Source organism: Lynx canadensis, chromosome A1, assembly GCF_007474595.2.
Source record: "Lynx canadensis isolate LIC74 chromosome A1, mLynCan4.pri.v2, whole genome shotgun sequence".
In the NCBI taxonomy this organism is placed as follows: Eukaryota; Metazoa; Chordata; class Mammalia; order Carnivora; family Felidae; genus Lynx; species Lynx canadensis.
This window is the reverse complement of record NC_044303.2, coordinates 232,554,363-232,569,592: the sequence shown is the minus strand read 5'-3', so window position 1 is coordinate 232,569,592 and position 15,230 is coordinate 232,554,363.

Here is a 15,230-nt window from a genome sequence, read left to right as displayed (position 1 = left end):
AGCTAGTTTATGCTGCACCTGTTTTCCATTGCCACATACGAGCCACACAAACTTTTAGTGACTCCAAACAACAAAACTTTATTCTCTGACTGTCCAACAGTTTTGGGCCAAGCTGGCAGTTCTTCTGTGGGTTTCGCCTGAGGTCATTCACGCAGTGCAGTCATCTGGGACCGACCGGCCCAAGGCAGGCCTGTTCCCATGCATGGAGGTGATGGTGGCCGCCAGCCAGGTCTCTCCCTGCACGTGGTCTCTCCCTAGGGACACTGGCCTCAAAGGTGGTCTGAAGGCGGCACAAGGGTTGAGCAAGAGGCCTTTGCTCACAGCGCTCTCAGTGACACTGCTCAGTCTGCCCCCCTCGGTCTACTGATCAAAGCTAGTCAGACGTTCGGGGCGCCTGGGTGGCTCAGTCGGTTAAGTCCGACTCTCGATTTCAGCTCAGGTCATGATCTCACAGTTCGTGGTTGAGCCTCCCATCGGGCTCTGTGCTGACAGTGTGGAGCCTACTTGGGATTCTCTCTCCCTCCCTCTCTGCCCCTCCCCTGCTTGCTCTCTCTCTCTCTCTCTCAAAAAAAGTGCGAGTCGGACGTCCAGCCCAGTTTCAGTGGGTAGAGGAGCAAAGTCTAGCCCTCGACGGGAAGAAGCAACAAGTCACATTGCAAAAGTGCTGGAGGAATTTGTGGCGACTCTCATAATCTCGCAAAACCTCAAAAGGCAAAGTTGTGTTTTTCTTCAAGCTGCATGTCTGTCACGGTCTGCCGGGGGCTCGGCACCACAGTGCTCCTCATTCAGAAATGCAGGTGGATGGATTTATTCCTCCACGCAGAGCATGCTGGGGTGGTTATCACGGCTGAGGTTATCCTAGCAGTGACGTGTTTTGTGGACAACGAAATGCTTCTCTCCAGGATTGGCATATGCTAACTCCCAACCAGCTCACTGTCCCAAGTGAGTTATATGGCCACACCTGACTTCGGGGCAGTGGGAGGTGAAGTCTTATCATGTGCCCAGAAAGAGGGGAATTCAAATCCTGAGCTATTTGTTACCAAACAGCACGGCATATATGCGCCCTCTCCCGCACACACGCATACACACATACCATCAATCTGTTAGTTCGACAGACACCTCAGATATTGGCTGCTACTCTCCGTGTTCTGAATATTGTATTCTCCAACGATACATCAGTAAAGAAAGAACAACTGGATAGGTTGTATTTTTGTCATTTCTATAAGAAATTTTCAGAGGAGGGCTAATTCCTTCTTGTTTGTTTCAGAGATAATAATTCAAATTGAATTTCCTTGCCAATATCAGATTAGCTTTGATTAGACCCAGAAGGGTTTTATCCACATCCTGAATCAAAAAAATATATTGCCATTTTGTAGTTAGAACATTACTATTTCTTTGGACGTAGAGCTTGGATTCCAAGGCTGTTCTCAGACACTCTGGCTCTTTCTCCTTCTGAGCCACAGCTACTCCTCACCTACTGAAAATTAAACGTTGTCAGGTGATTTGCTTTAGCCAGGGAAATTCCATTTTATATCTGCATACCATCCTACAGTATAAAGCACCGTTATATAGATTAACTCACAACCAAGTTATAAAGACAATAATTGGAAATTAGCTTACTCTCATGTAAACGTTGCTAAATAAAGGTGACTCTGAAAACAATATCTGTGCTTATAAAAAAGAGGGTTTGGGGGAAGGTCAAACGAATAATCCTGAACCACTCAACTGCCAGTTGGAATTTTTGGATCCGACTAACAGCAATATTTTTTAAAAACTAAAATAAAGATAGAAAAATAGTTTGTATTTTTAAATTGTACTGTTCTTCTTAAAATTTTCTTATTTTTCATGTTGGAATCTTTGTAAGTCTGTAATGGAGAAGGAGGAGAGGTTTATAAGTTCCAGTTGCCTATAATGACTCAACTTTCTGCAAAGATTTAAACTTTTCTGTTTTTGCTTCTAAGAACAAGATTTCTGTTCATGTAGACTATCATGCTAATATTTACCTGACACCCAAATTAGAAAAACTTTTTTAACTTAAAATGCTACCCACAGAAATAAGCCACACTGGGCTTCCTGTCTTATTTTCTCTTGTCATTCCACGTTTATAAAGGTAGATGCTGTTTCTCCATAGCTTTTAGGTAATAGTCCCCACAATGAGCTGAATGGTGACCCACAGAAAAGGCGTTTCCAAGTCCTCACCTCCCCGGGACCTGTGAATGTGACCTTATTTGGATAAAGAGTCTTTGCAAACATAATTAAGTTGAGCATTTTTGTGATGAGATCATCTTGGATTACCCAGCTGGGTCTTAAATCCAATGGCCAGTGTCCTGATGAAAGAGAAGAGGACGAGGCCGTGTGAGAACAGAGGCAAAGCCCGGAGTCATGGATCTATGAGCCAGGGGCAAGAAGGATCTCCAGCAGCCACCAGATGCTGGGAGAGTGGTGGGGTCTGGATCTCCCTCAGAGCCTCCGGCAGGAACCAAGCATGTCAACACCTCGATTTCCGACTTCTCACTGCCACAACCGTGAGAGAATAAATGTATGTGGTCTTAGGCCTGCCAATTTGGGATAATCTGTTGTGACAACCCTGGGAAATGAACACATTCCCTCCCATGTCACTGCTGATCGTCTCCCTCCCCCCCACTTTTGTATTGGCATTTCCCAAAAAGCCAGCAGAACTGTAATCTCTGAATTAACACCATTTAAAATTTTTAAAAAATGATTATTCATTTTGGAAAGAGAGAGAGCATACATGAGTGGGGGAGGAGCAGAGAGAGGGAGAGAGAGAGAGAGAGAGAGAGAGAGAGAGAGAATCCCAAGCAGACTCCACACCATCAGTGCAGAGCCCTATGTGGTGCTCGAACTTATCTAATTGTGAGACCATAACCTGAATGGAAATCAAGAGTTGGACACTTACCGACTGAGCCACCCAGGTGCCCCTGAATTAACATTATTTAAAATCTCAGTGGTTTTGTTTCACAGGCTGGCTCCCTCTAAGTTCTGTAGAAAAGCAGATGTTATTGAATCCCATGCATGGATGTGAATCATGAACGTGAATGTGTGGCCCCCGCTGCCTTCAGATGCGCTGATGTGCTTCACCCAGAGATATTTCAGCTCTAGGTGGCACCTACAAAGTAGATGCCACAGGGCTGAAATAAAAATGGGCCCAGTGTCAGTCCTGCCCCTGCCAGTCAGCTATATGAACATACGGGCTCTAAACCACTGTATACATTCTATACTGCTTTCCTTTTTTTTGGCTCCTGTTTTATTTTTCAGGATTGCGAGTTGCCTCTGGAAGCTGCCACAGTCTGAGATCAGTTAATTTTCTTCTGCCTATTAAAATGCAAATTCATATTTCAATGCAAGGCGTGATGGATTTGCGTAAACCGTGGGGCTTTCTCCTCTCAAGTTTTTACTGGTTTAATTTTAATCTGGGCTGTCTATCAAAAATTTACCTGTCCCTCAAAGTGCAGTTTAAAATGCCACTTCTCCTGTTCAGAGTTTCCGGGTTTCGCTCTTGACTCTGACAATGAATTATGTGCACCTGTGAAATGTGCCCACATTACTGAACTTCTATCATGTTCCGTGCACCACGTCAGAAGATCGTAACATGACTTAATTTAATCTTCAGGGAACACATCTAGGCTTAGCTCCTCTCCACGGATGAGGACACTGACTCGACAGAGTTCAGGAACTTGTCGGTCGTTGTACTAGGAAGCTGTCGCTGTGTAACAAAATTCCGCACGTAGGGTCCTAAAACGCTCATTTGTGGTCTAACGGTTCTTTGGTTCGAAGTCCGACATGGCGTGACTGGTTACTCTACTTAGGGTCTTACAAGGTTAAAATCAAGGTATGGACTGGGCTCTGCTCCTTTCTGCAGGGCTGTGTGGAAGATTCTGTGTCCAAGCTCATCGTTGTTGTCGGCAGACGTAGGACTGAGGGACCTGTTTCCTTGACAATGGCCTCCTCCATCTCCAAGCCAGCAACAGCACCTTGCGTACCTCATGCTCTGACTCTCTTTGGCTTCCTCTTGTGCTTCTACTTCCTGTGATTACTTTGGTTCCTCCCGGATAATCCCCGATAATCTCCCCGTTTTGAGGCCAACCGATGAGTAATCCTAAGCACATCCCAAAGTCTCTTTTGCCCTGTAAGGTAACATATTCACAGGTTAATCCATACCCCATAAGAAACAACTTTATCACCTATTGTACAAGCTTTCCATACAGTTTCTTTTGTTTTTAGTTTTACAGATTCTACTCATTTCCAGAGTTACTTAAGTCAGCGCCTTTCCCCTCATTCCTTTTAATGAGGTTATTTCATTCATTTGTAATGTGTTCAGATTCTCTAGGCTCATCTTCTTTTCTTATGGGGCTCCCCCAACCTCTCAAATGATTTTTTTTTAATTTGTGTATATCAAAGTTCATTCTTTGTCTTGTAAAATTCTATGAATTTTGACAAATGCCTACCGTTATGTATTCACCATTACAGGATTACACGGAATAGTTTTGTTGCCCTAAAACTCCTGTACCACATCCATGCATTCTTCCCTTTTTCTCATGTTGATATTATATACCCTTAATATTACATGATTGAAGTGGCACTTTACGTCTGTGGTCTTTGTCCCAATTAGCCCTAATTCCAGTCTTATCAGGAAAATCCCAGTAGAGCAGTACTGCTCAAAATTGTCAAGCTCATAAAAAATAAGGCAAGTCTCAGAAACTGTCAAGGCCAAGAGGAACCGAAGAAGACAAGACAATAAATCTAGTATATCCTGGAGTAGAAGAAGGGCATTAGATACAAATGAAGGAAATATGACTAAGGTATGGATTTTATTAAATAATAGAGTATCAACATCATTGCATAAATCATAACAAGTGGACTATACTAACGTAAAATGTTAATAATAGGGGAAAGGGAGTGTAGGATAAATGGGAATCCATTTATCTTCTTAATTTTTCTGTAAGTCTAAAATTGTTGTCCAAAAATGAAGGTCTATGAAAAATTAAAATCAGATGCTGAAAATTCCCTTTCAGGTCTTAAATGGTCCCAGTTACTGACAAGATAAAATCAAAACTCCACCCTTAGCACTGAATACCAGCTCTTATTTTCTCCTCCTTCCAACTCCTGCTCCATTTCATGCTTGTGGGGGCTTCTCATGGCTCCTCAAACAGTTACAACAAAGCGTCATGCCTGTCCGGAATTCTTCACCTTTCGACATTCCATTACCTCGGATCTTTCTTACAAATGGCTCGTCTCTGAAGATTCAACTCAGTTGTCCCCTCCACAGAGAAGTCTTCCCCGGCCTGTCCAAAGTAGACTGACCGGGAGCCTCTTTTCTATGCAATATGGCGGACTGCAAGTGCATACAGTCTAGTCCATTGCTTTGCCCCCAGCGACTCAGTGTGGTCCAGGGACCATGGGCATAGGTGTCGCCTGGGAGCTCATTAGAAATGCAGACCCTCACCTCACTCAAACCTGCAGAGTCAGAATCTGCATTTTAACAAGGTATCCAGTTGATTTGTAGCCATATTACATTTGGAAATGTTTGAGCACCGGGATTTAGTTCTCCCCAAGCCCTTAGCATGTAGTTCTCTGATATTTTTTAATTGTCTGTGTCCTTGCCAAGTTATGAAGTCACTGAACACAGGGACCACGTTTCACTTGTTTGTTTTTTTTCCTTTATCTGCAATCTTTTCACAGTATCTGGGACATTCATGGGAACAAGACTGAATGGACTCACGAAATGAGAGGCTGTGCTGGAAAGTTATATAAATTTTATAGGCTAATACCTAACACTCCATTTTTCCTTGCCAGAATTCAGAAACAACCGAGAGACAGGCAATGGTCAGGCAGATGATGTACAAAGCATCCCATTTATTGCTGATAAAGCTGATTTGGGAGAGCATGGCTTTGCTGTAAAGCTAAACAGCTGCTTTAGACTTTGCCCAGAATTAGGCAGACATAAAGCTTATCGAGGCTTCCCTTTGGGGAGTGGGAATCTGCTCTTGTAAAACTTAAGTCATGGAGGAAGAACAGACCTGTGTGGTGCTCTCTCTAGGCAGAGTCGAAAGAGAGCAGATACAGAGGTGCACCATCAACTTGCTCAGGGTCTGCTCCCAAATTCTCAGGCAGCCCTCCTCCATCCTTCCTGTGGTGTATGGGTAGTAGGTTACCCTGATAAAATGAATTCCTCCACTGATAGCAGGAAATTCAGGGGGGGAAAGGAACAGGAACTAAGGGAGAAAAGAGCAATACAATACTTGAACTGTGATCTCAAAGAACTAAAATCTCAGGTGAAGAGGTTGGATACTGAAGACAGGGCTTGACTTGGCTAAATCTTACCTACTTTGGGACGAGACCCTCAGACCTGCCCCACTGAACCAAACTCGATGTGACCCATCTCCCGTGGTTTCCAGGGGAGCTAGGCGTGGTCTAAAATGCCCAGCTCAGCCTCCAGCCTCAATCAGCCATCAGGCCAGACCATACTGAACGGTATGGGGACTATCATTGTTTCAGCTCTTCTATGGGCTTGCTTTCCAGCATCTCTGCCTCTGTTGACCAGGAAATGACATAAAATGAAATATAATGGTACCTTTAATCCATTTAATAAGGATGAACTCTAAGAGACCAGAAATAATAAGCGGGATTTTGAGGGGACCAGGAACATGAAAAGACCCTTTAATGTAGACTCACACAAAACTACCAGAACTCAAATCCACATCATTTGAAGTATTACTTATTTTTTCAAGTATTACTTCTTACCACTGAATGAACAAAATTTGTTTTTCTCCCAAATCTTGGGCCATATGTGTTATAGCATAATACATATTATTAAAAATATACATGTATAATGTATATCACATAATAATAAATCATAACAATTCATATCATTAACTCATGTCATTATAATCCTTAATCAGACAGAATACCACTCTCTACAAGTCACCGAGTCTCTTGGAAATCCATTTAACACATATGATTTAAGACCCATGTGTATATTATCCTAAGAAATTAAGGTGATGATACTCAGTGATCACATGCATTTAAAAAAGACACAGACTAGGGGCCCCCGGGTGGCTCAGTCGGTTAAGCATCCAACTTCAGCTCAGGTCATGATCTCACGGTTCGTGGGTTCAAGCCCCACGTCGGGCTCTGTGCTGACAGCTCAGAGCCCGGAGCCTGCGTCGGATTCTGTGTCTCCCTCTCTCTCTGCCCCTCCCCCACTCGCATTCTGTCTCTCAAAAATGAACAAACGTTAAAAAAAAAAAAAAAAGACACAGCATAGTTTATGAACAGCCACAATTTTGGAAAGTTTGTTGATATAATAACCCAAGGGGAGCAGAACCTTCCTGAGTGAAACACAGGTGGCTTTTAACGCAAGCCTGGCAGCCGTCCGATGTTCAGGAGGCATCCAGGGATGGTTTCCTTCGGTTCTTTAAGAAAGAAACCTGTGTTAGCAATATAGGGTGTAAATGCTTAGCATTCATGACCGTGTACCTTTAGCTACTGCCTGTGGCAGACATTACTAATTGATCACAGCAATCGTTTGCCTCCCCCTAGATGTAGCCTTCTCAACCCAGAGCTCCGGGCAGCCACAGGTAATTGATTGGAGTTTGCGCACAAAATGAAAACTACCTAACGTCCCAGAGCTGGGCCCTCCGTCTCTCACCCCCCTTTCCCGCACACAGCTGTGCGCATCTGCCTCAGCAGACTCCATCGCCACTGTCATCTTTCCGCACGTCTGCTCAAGGTCTGTGTCCTTTACTGTCATGTTGCCAGCATCTAGCCAAGTGGGTGCACATTTTGTTATAAAAATGGAAGAATGGGGGAAGGGTGGTGCTGAAAACTGAAGTGGGGATTAGAGGAGGAGAGCACGTCTGGGCAAAGCCCAGAATAAGTTCAGGTTTGGACTGAGTGAGTCCGAGGTATTGGCACATCATTTGCAGTCTAGACCCCGGAGGACAGAGGCTTTGTGTAGTTCAGAACAGGCTTTGCAGGCCCTGGTTCCAGCCCAGTTCTCCATGGAGAAAAGAGTGGACGTTTGCTCTTTGAAATGGATTAATTGACCACGTTATGCAACACTGCAGAAGCATAGAAAACATCCCATCTAGACAATAATATGTCTTGGGAGAACACTTTTGGGGAGCTATAGATACAATAATTTATATTTATATATACAGTATTTATAATATAGTTACACACATAATAATATGTAGCACAATAACGCATTATAACGTATTGTAGTGTATCATAAATGTATTTATAACAGTAAAATTGGACAAAACATCCTTTGGATGCAAGTACACTAGAATCACCAGCCCACGGTGATGATTTACATATTTAATAATCGTGTCAAAGTCCTCTTGGATTCGTGATGTGGTTACACATTAACGACCGATCTTGAGGACTTTGTGTAGTGCCTGTGGAAACTACCCAGCCAGAGCTGATGGCTGTTGATAAAATGACATATTCCCGTATAATTCATACTCCACAGTGCCGAGGAAGAAGCCTAGTTATTTCTAAAATTGTTTTTACAAAACACATAGTGCGTCGTGTTATGTACACAATTAAATATTGTTAAGTAATGTAAGCAAAGGCAGATAAAACCATTTTGTGTCTTTTAAACTACAGTTGAATAAATCTATTTTGTAAGGTCTTCAATCCTTAGATTTATTTATTAGCATCTCAAAAACAGCTAACTGTCCTAAAGGCCAGAGCGTCATCAACATGACAAAGCTGTTGCCCCTGGGAAAATCTAACTTTGAAAAATATATTATTCTTGAGGAAGGAAAAAAAAAAAAATGTTGATCTAGCAGGAAGGATGTTATCCTTCGGCATTTTCCAGAGACTTGGTCACCAGATGGGAGGTCCGGCCCAGGGTGAACTCTTTCCTAGTGACCATTAATTCCGAGAAATTCCTCGGGACATTCTTTGTCATGTAATTAATCACACACAAGGCCTGTAATCTGATGTTCAGTGTAGCTTTATTTACCAGAACGAGGGGGAGAGAGAGAGAGACAGAGAGAGAGAGAGAAGAAAGAAAAAAGAAGAAAATTGAGGGGAGAAAATAAATCAAAAGAAAGGGTCCAACATAGGAGGAAATGGACAAATTATATTTTATCCACGGAATAGAAACGACATGCTTGCTAAAATTTGCTTTTCAAAACCTTAATACTATGGAGGAATTCTCCTAATGAAATGTTAGCTTTTAAAATTAAAATGTATTTTTATTGCAATATAATTGGCATATAACATTACATAAATTTAAAGTATAAAATGGTATTGATTTATAGATTTATATATTGTAATATAATTACCAACGTATTGTTAAAAAACACCTGTATCATGTCACATTCTTATTTCTTTTTTGTGCTGGGAACAATTAAAGCTAGTCTCTTAGCAACTTTGAAGTTTATAATACAGAAGTCCTGACTGCTGTGCATTAGATTTTCAGAACTTAATTATCTACAAGTTAGAGTGTTAATTTTTTAAAAAAATGGTACATATCAAATAATCCCAATTTTATTAAAATTTTTTTTAAATTTACATTTATTTATTTATTTTTGAGAGACAGAGGGAGACAGAGCACAAGCAGGGGAGGGGCAGAGAGAGAGGAGACACAGAATCCGAAGCAGACTCCAGGCTCTGAGTTATCATCACAGAGCCTGACGTGGGGCTCGAACTCACATACCATAAGATCATGACCTGAGCTGAAGTCAGACGCTTAACTGATGGAGCCACCCAGGGACCCCAGTCCCAATTTTATTTTAAAATACTGATTACTGTAAATATGACTCTAAATATTAATAGTAACTATATCTTAGAAATAATACTTGTGGATTATCTTTATTTCCTCCTATGTGTTTTCTTGTGTTCGTTATTATACTATGTTCCCCTTCAAATTAACATGTCTTACTTTACAGGTTTTATTTATTTACTTTGAGAGAGAGAGAGAGAGAGAGAATGCAGGTAAGTCGGGGAGGGGCAGAGAGGGTCCCAAGCAGACTCTACACTCAACACAGAGCTCAAAGCGGGGCTTGAATTCACAACCATGAAATCATGACCTGAGCCAAAATCAAGAGTTGGACATTTAACTGGCTGAGCTACCCAGGCACCCCAATAGGTATTACTTTAAAAGTAAAATAACATATGTTGTTATTTTCAAAACATCTAGTTACTTTTGCATGAGTTTTAAACACATGTGAAATATCCAATTAAAATTAAAAATTGTGATTATTTTTTTTTTCAACGTTTATTTATTTTTGGGACAGAGAGACAGAGCATGAACGGGGGAGGGGCAGAGAGAGAGGGAGACACAGAATCGGAAACAGGCTCCAGGCTCCGAGCCATCAGCCCAGAGCCTGACGCGGGGCTCGAACTCCCGGACCGCGAGATCGTGACCTGGCTGAAGTCGGACGCTTAACCGACTGCGCCACCCAGGCGCCCCAAAAATTGTGATTATTTTGATAGATGACAGAGAGATAGCTTGAGTTATTAGTACATAATTCAAGTGTAGATCCTAATATGTGATATATTCTAATTAAGAGTCATTAACATATGATATATTTTACACGGGAACCACAGAACAAATGAAACTTGTCCAATCATCTAGCATGTCCAATCATCTCTCTGAAGCTAACACGTTATAGTAACAGTCCATCACTAAAAATGAGCCTTAAAAACATAAATATCGACTGGTTCCCCTAAATTCTACCCATGACTTTATTACTTCTGCTAAATTATTGCCAGATATAACAAAAGCTGCCAGTGAAAAGGGGAACATGATGCTTTCACCCTGCTTGGGAGATGTTTTAGACTTTTAGGTACTGCTGGTGTTTACAATGCAATTTTATCCCGTGATCCCCCTGTGAATGAACCAGCCCCATGAGCAACCCCATGGTCAGTAAGCCTGATTGATGGTCGTGGTGAATTGAAGGGCCAGGCAAAGCATGCTGTGTGCTCAGATGAAGATTTAAGGATCCACTGGCCTTTTCTTTTTACTCTCTGTCGTTCTATTCCTTCTGCCCACCAAAGAGTCAAAGACACCTGCACCTGTTCCCCAGGCATCTTCAAGGGCCATGCACAGAACAAGACAGAAATGCTTATCTAATGGCAATAAGTTCTCCAGCGTCCTCAGCTTCATCGGGAGTCCTTCTATCAACGGGAATCCACGGTAACTTCATGGGTAATTTGGGGCTGCACGTGCCAAGGTCCAATCCAAGAAGAGGCACCATGGGAAGATCCCTGGAGTCACTGACTTAATAGAATGGACTCTTGCATAGAGGAGAAAAGTACCGAAGACTGTAAGGTGGCAAATTAGGTATTCTATGCCTAGGAGATTTCAGTACCAGAAACCTTGGAATAAAGATGGAAGTTTTGATTCTATGGCGAGATAACTATGTTAAGTGATATTAATTAGCAATCAGTAGAAATCTAGGAACCCTTTAAACCACTGATGGGGTGACCTTTATGGAGCCTCGAAATTCCTGCCATGGGCACAGAGTTGACTGGTCCCTTCGGCAGGTTAGATGAAGACCTCTGTGGTTATAGGAAAATATTTTTTTTTCAGAAACAGAGGAATTCTTGAAGTCTACTGAATATAAGAGTCACTTGTTGGGCTTGTTGATATAAATAGAGATTCTCAATTATCCCTCAGAGATTCTGATTAAATAGATCTGGAACAAGGTTGGGATTTGCATTTTTGACAAGTACCATCGGTGGGTTAGATTCAGGTATTTCCAATGTATGTTGAGGAAGGCAGACAGAGGAAAGACTGACGGACACTGGTGTCAAATCGATGTCCACCTCCCCACACTCCTGTGAACAACAGTGAGTCCCCAGGGTTCTGGATGGCTTCGTGTCCGCATCGTTACGATGGGGAAAACATGAACCGCCGTGGAGTTTGGGAATGTAAAGATCCTTGCCTAGTGGATGCTGCGTGGGTCCTCCTTCCATCCAGCTCCCGAAGCCCATTTGCATCATCCCCTTTGCAAAGACCGTGGTTGTAGCAAAGCAAATCGGGGCAAGCACGAAGAAGTTGCGGCCTCTCCCACGTCAGTGGCTTCGTGTCTGGGGACTGGTTGCTTTGGTATTGGACACAAATGGTTTGAACTGGGCACTGGGAAAAAGTGCTCAGCAAAGAGGGCCCTGACCATCAGCGCATCAGCACCACCTGCCTCTGCTAACACAGGACCCTTGAAAGCTTGATCTAACAAAGGAGCCCCGAGCAGTGGTTCCGGGACTTCTCTGAATAGACAACTTTGATTCTTGCCCATTAATTGACTTTTGTCAACTCTATGGCTCTGCTCTGGCCTGGCTATTCTCTCTCTTTCTCTCTTGTCTATCTACCATCTATCCGCTTATCCTGTGACCTTTAGTGCTCTTTTCCATGTACCCAGCTAATCACTCCTGTAAAGATTTCCAGTGGGCTCCAAATGCCTGAGCAGTCCTTCCCCAAGCGAGATCCCCAGACCAGCAGCATCAGAATTACCCAGACAGGATAGAAATGCAAATTTGCCAGTTCCACCCAGACCTGCTGAATTCAAAACTCTTTCAGAGTTCCATAAGCCATCCATATGATTCGGATGTGGTTTCAAGACTGGAAACTATTGCCACAGGGAGTTAACATCTACCATAATCTATTTAAATTTATATATATATATATATATATAAGCTTTTTTTTTTTCCACAGCTGGAACATTTATTTCATTCTGTTTGCTTCTTGGGCTTTCCTCTCACAGTTTTTGTTTTTATCATAATGTAATACTTCTTTTATCGTAATGTAATTCATTTTTTTGGCTTGAGAATCTTTTATTGGTTACGAGAGAGAGAGAGAGAATGGGAGAAAGAGAGAGAGGGGGAGAGACAGAGAGAGAGAGAGAGAATGGGAGAAAGAGAGAGAGAGGGAGAGACAGAGAGAGAGACTCCCAGCTATCCCTCAGAGTTTTAAATAGATCTGGGAGGTCAAGGTTGAGATTTGCATTTTCAACAAGTACCATGAGTGACTTAGATGTAAGTATTTCCAATGTATACTGAAAAATGTGTGTATATATGTATATAATTATAATGCATAATATTATATGTAATATATTATATATATAGTATTGTTTGAAAATTTCTTCTAAGTTTCTAAATATTACACATTTCTTCTAGCAAAGTTATTACAACTTCATTGTCACAATAAATAGCTGATAAAAGCAACATGATACAAATTTTGATGTTTTTCAACAGAACCAAAATATTATTACTAATTTATTAATGAGCTGAATGAGCCTTTTTATTTTCACATGTCCTTTAATGAAGTAATCGTCAAGCTTACAAGAATGAGCTAGGAGTCGTGTTAAATGTTGAAAACTATCTTTGTACAAATAAATAAATGGGAATAGGAGTTTTGTTAAAACGCTTTCACTCAATTCATCAAAATTTGTCTAAATTATGTGATCAAAGTTATATAGTAATATAACATCGAAATTATTTTTAGTAACTTAAAAACATGATTAGGCTTTCTTTAACTTTGCAAAAGGCAAAAAAATAGAATCCATCTAACTGCTAAAAGAATGTGTTACCATTATTAAAAACATTTTTGTAATTTCTGGAATATATACTCTAAAAATTTTTTACTAAGAATTAAAATATGACTTCCCCGTGGAAGCACTTTGTTTTATTTGATATACTAATAAACATTTGGGAAAATAAGATTTTGTGAGTTATATTGTAGTTTAATAGTTTTAAAATAAAATGTCTAGATCTAGGTATATGATTGCACAGGTTGTGCACTGTGCAATTTAAGGGGGTGACATTAGCAAAAACTCTAATATAAATGGCAGCCCTTGGATATACACAATGTGGTGGACCTCAAATGCTTAGGTCTTCTCAGATGCTAGAAATATATTCTCATTAAAATTAAAGACGTAACTCAGTTTGTAGAAATAGTCTTTGTATTATCCAGTCATTAAAATGATTTCTCGTCAATCCAAGGAAGACAGCCTTCATTTCTGCCAGGGGAAAAAATGTCTGTCTTCATCTTCAGTCACAAGTGTTGCCATGCATCCCTTGACCAGCCCTCTACTTTTGAACTGTGAATTGGAGACAGAGAGATAAATCAGGCAGAGACATCTGCTGAGGTTGTCAACCGCATGGAATAAGTTACAATTTACTTCGCTTCCAATGCCTTTGCCCCTGTCATCCCGGGTTCATCCCCTGGAGCAGCCCATCCTTTTCCAACAAACAAGGGTTGGGAGGGAAGTCACGAAAAACAAATGACTCTTCTCACCACCCACTCTAGTACGCGTCTGAATCCATATCATCCAAACCCAGGCCAAAGCCCCTCCCTCTAGCACCGCAGCTCACTGTTTACAGAAGGATGTGCGACCCAGGCAGATAACCCAGTCCTGTGGGGGTTGGTGCACGGCAGAGAGTTGAGTGATGGCCCCCCCAGAAAGACACAGCCACGTCCTAGTCTCTGGGGCCTGGGAGTGTGACCTCGTTTGGAAAATGGGGTCTTTGCAGATGTAATGAAGCTAAGGATCTCAAGAAGAGATCATCCTGGAATATGCTGGTGGCCCCCAGATCCCGTCACAGCGTCTGTATAAGACACAAAGGGAGACAGATACGCAAGAGGCCGAGGAGAAAGGCCACGTGAAGGATCGCCTGGGGCCACCAAAGCTGGAAGAGGCCAGGAAGGATTCTCCACTAGAGACTTTGGAGGGAGTGTGGCCATACTGACACCTTGCATCAGACTTCTGGTCTCCAGAGCTGTGAGAGAATACATTTCTGTCGCTGTAAGCCATCCTGGTGTGGTTCCAACAGCCACTGGAAACGGATGCATGCTCCTGGACTTGAGCGAGGCTTGCCTGGGCCACTCACCCTAACTGTAGAGTGCTTGCTACCTCCGAGCATCTTGGAAGATTCCAGAGGGGTGAACGTGTGCCTTCGGTTTATATCGTAGGACAGGGGTAATTATGGCAGGAGAATCGGGATTGTGACACTGGCATGGCTCCTGAGGAGGTAGAGTGGGAGCCAGTGCTGGAGATGACTGGGCTGGGCCAGCGATCTGGGGGACGAACAGCTAGGACAGGTGACATGTTAAAATGTCACGCGGTGAAACGGGATGGGGTGTGTGGTGCTTTATCTGAGTCTTAGTTTCTGATCCAGTAAGAACTGACTCAATTTAAACTTAAATGTCTGTAGAGTCTCCATCCCTTAAATAAGGAAGCTGAGAACCAGGTCAA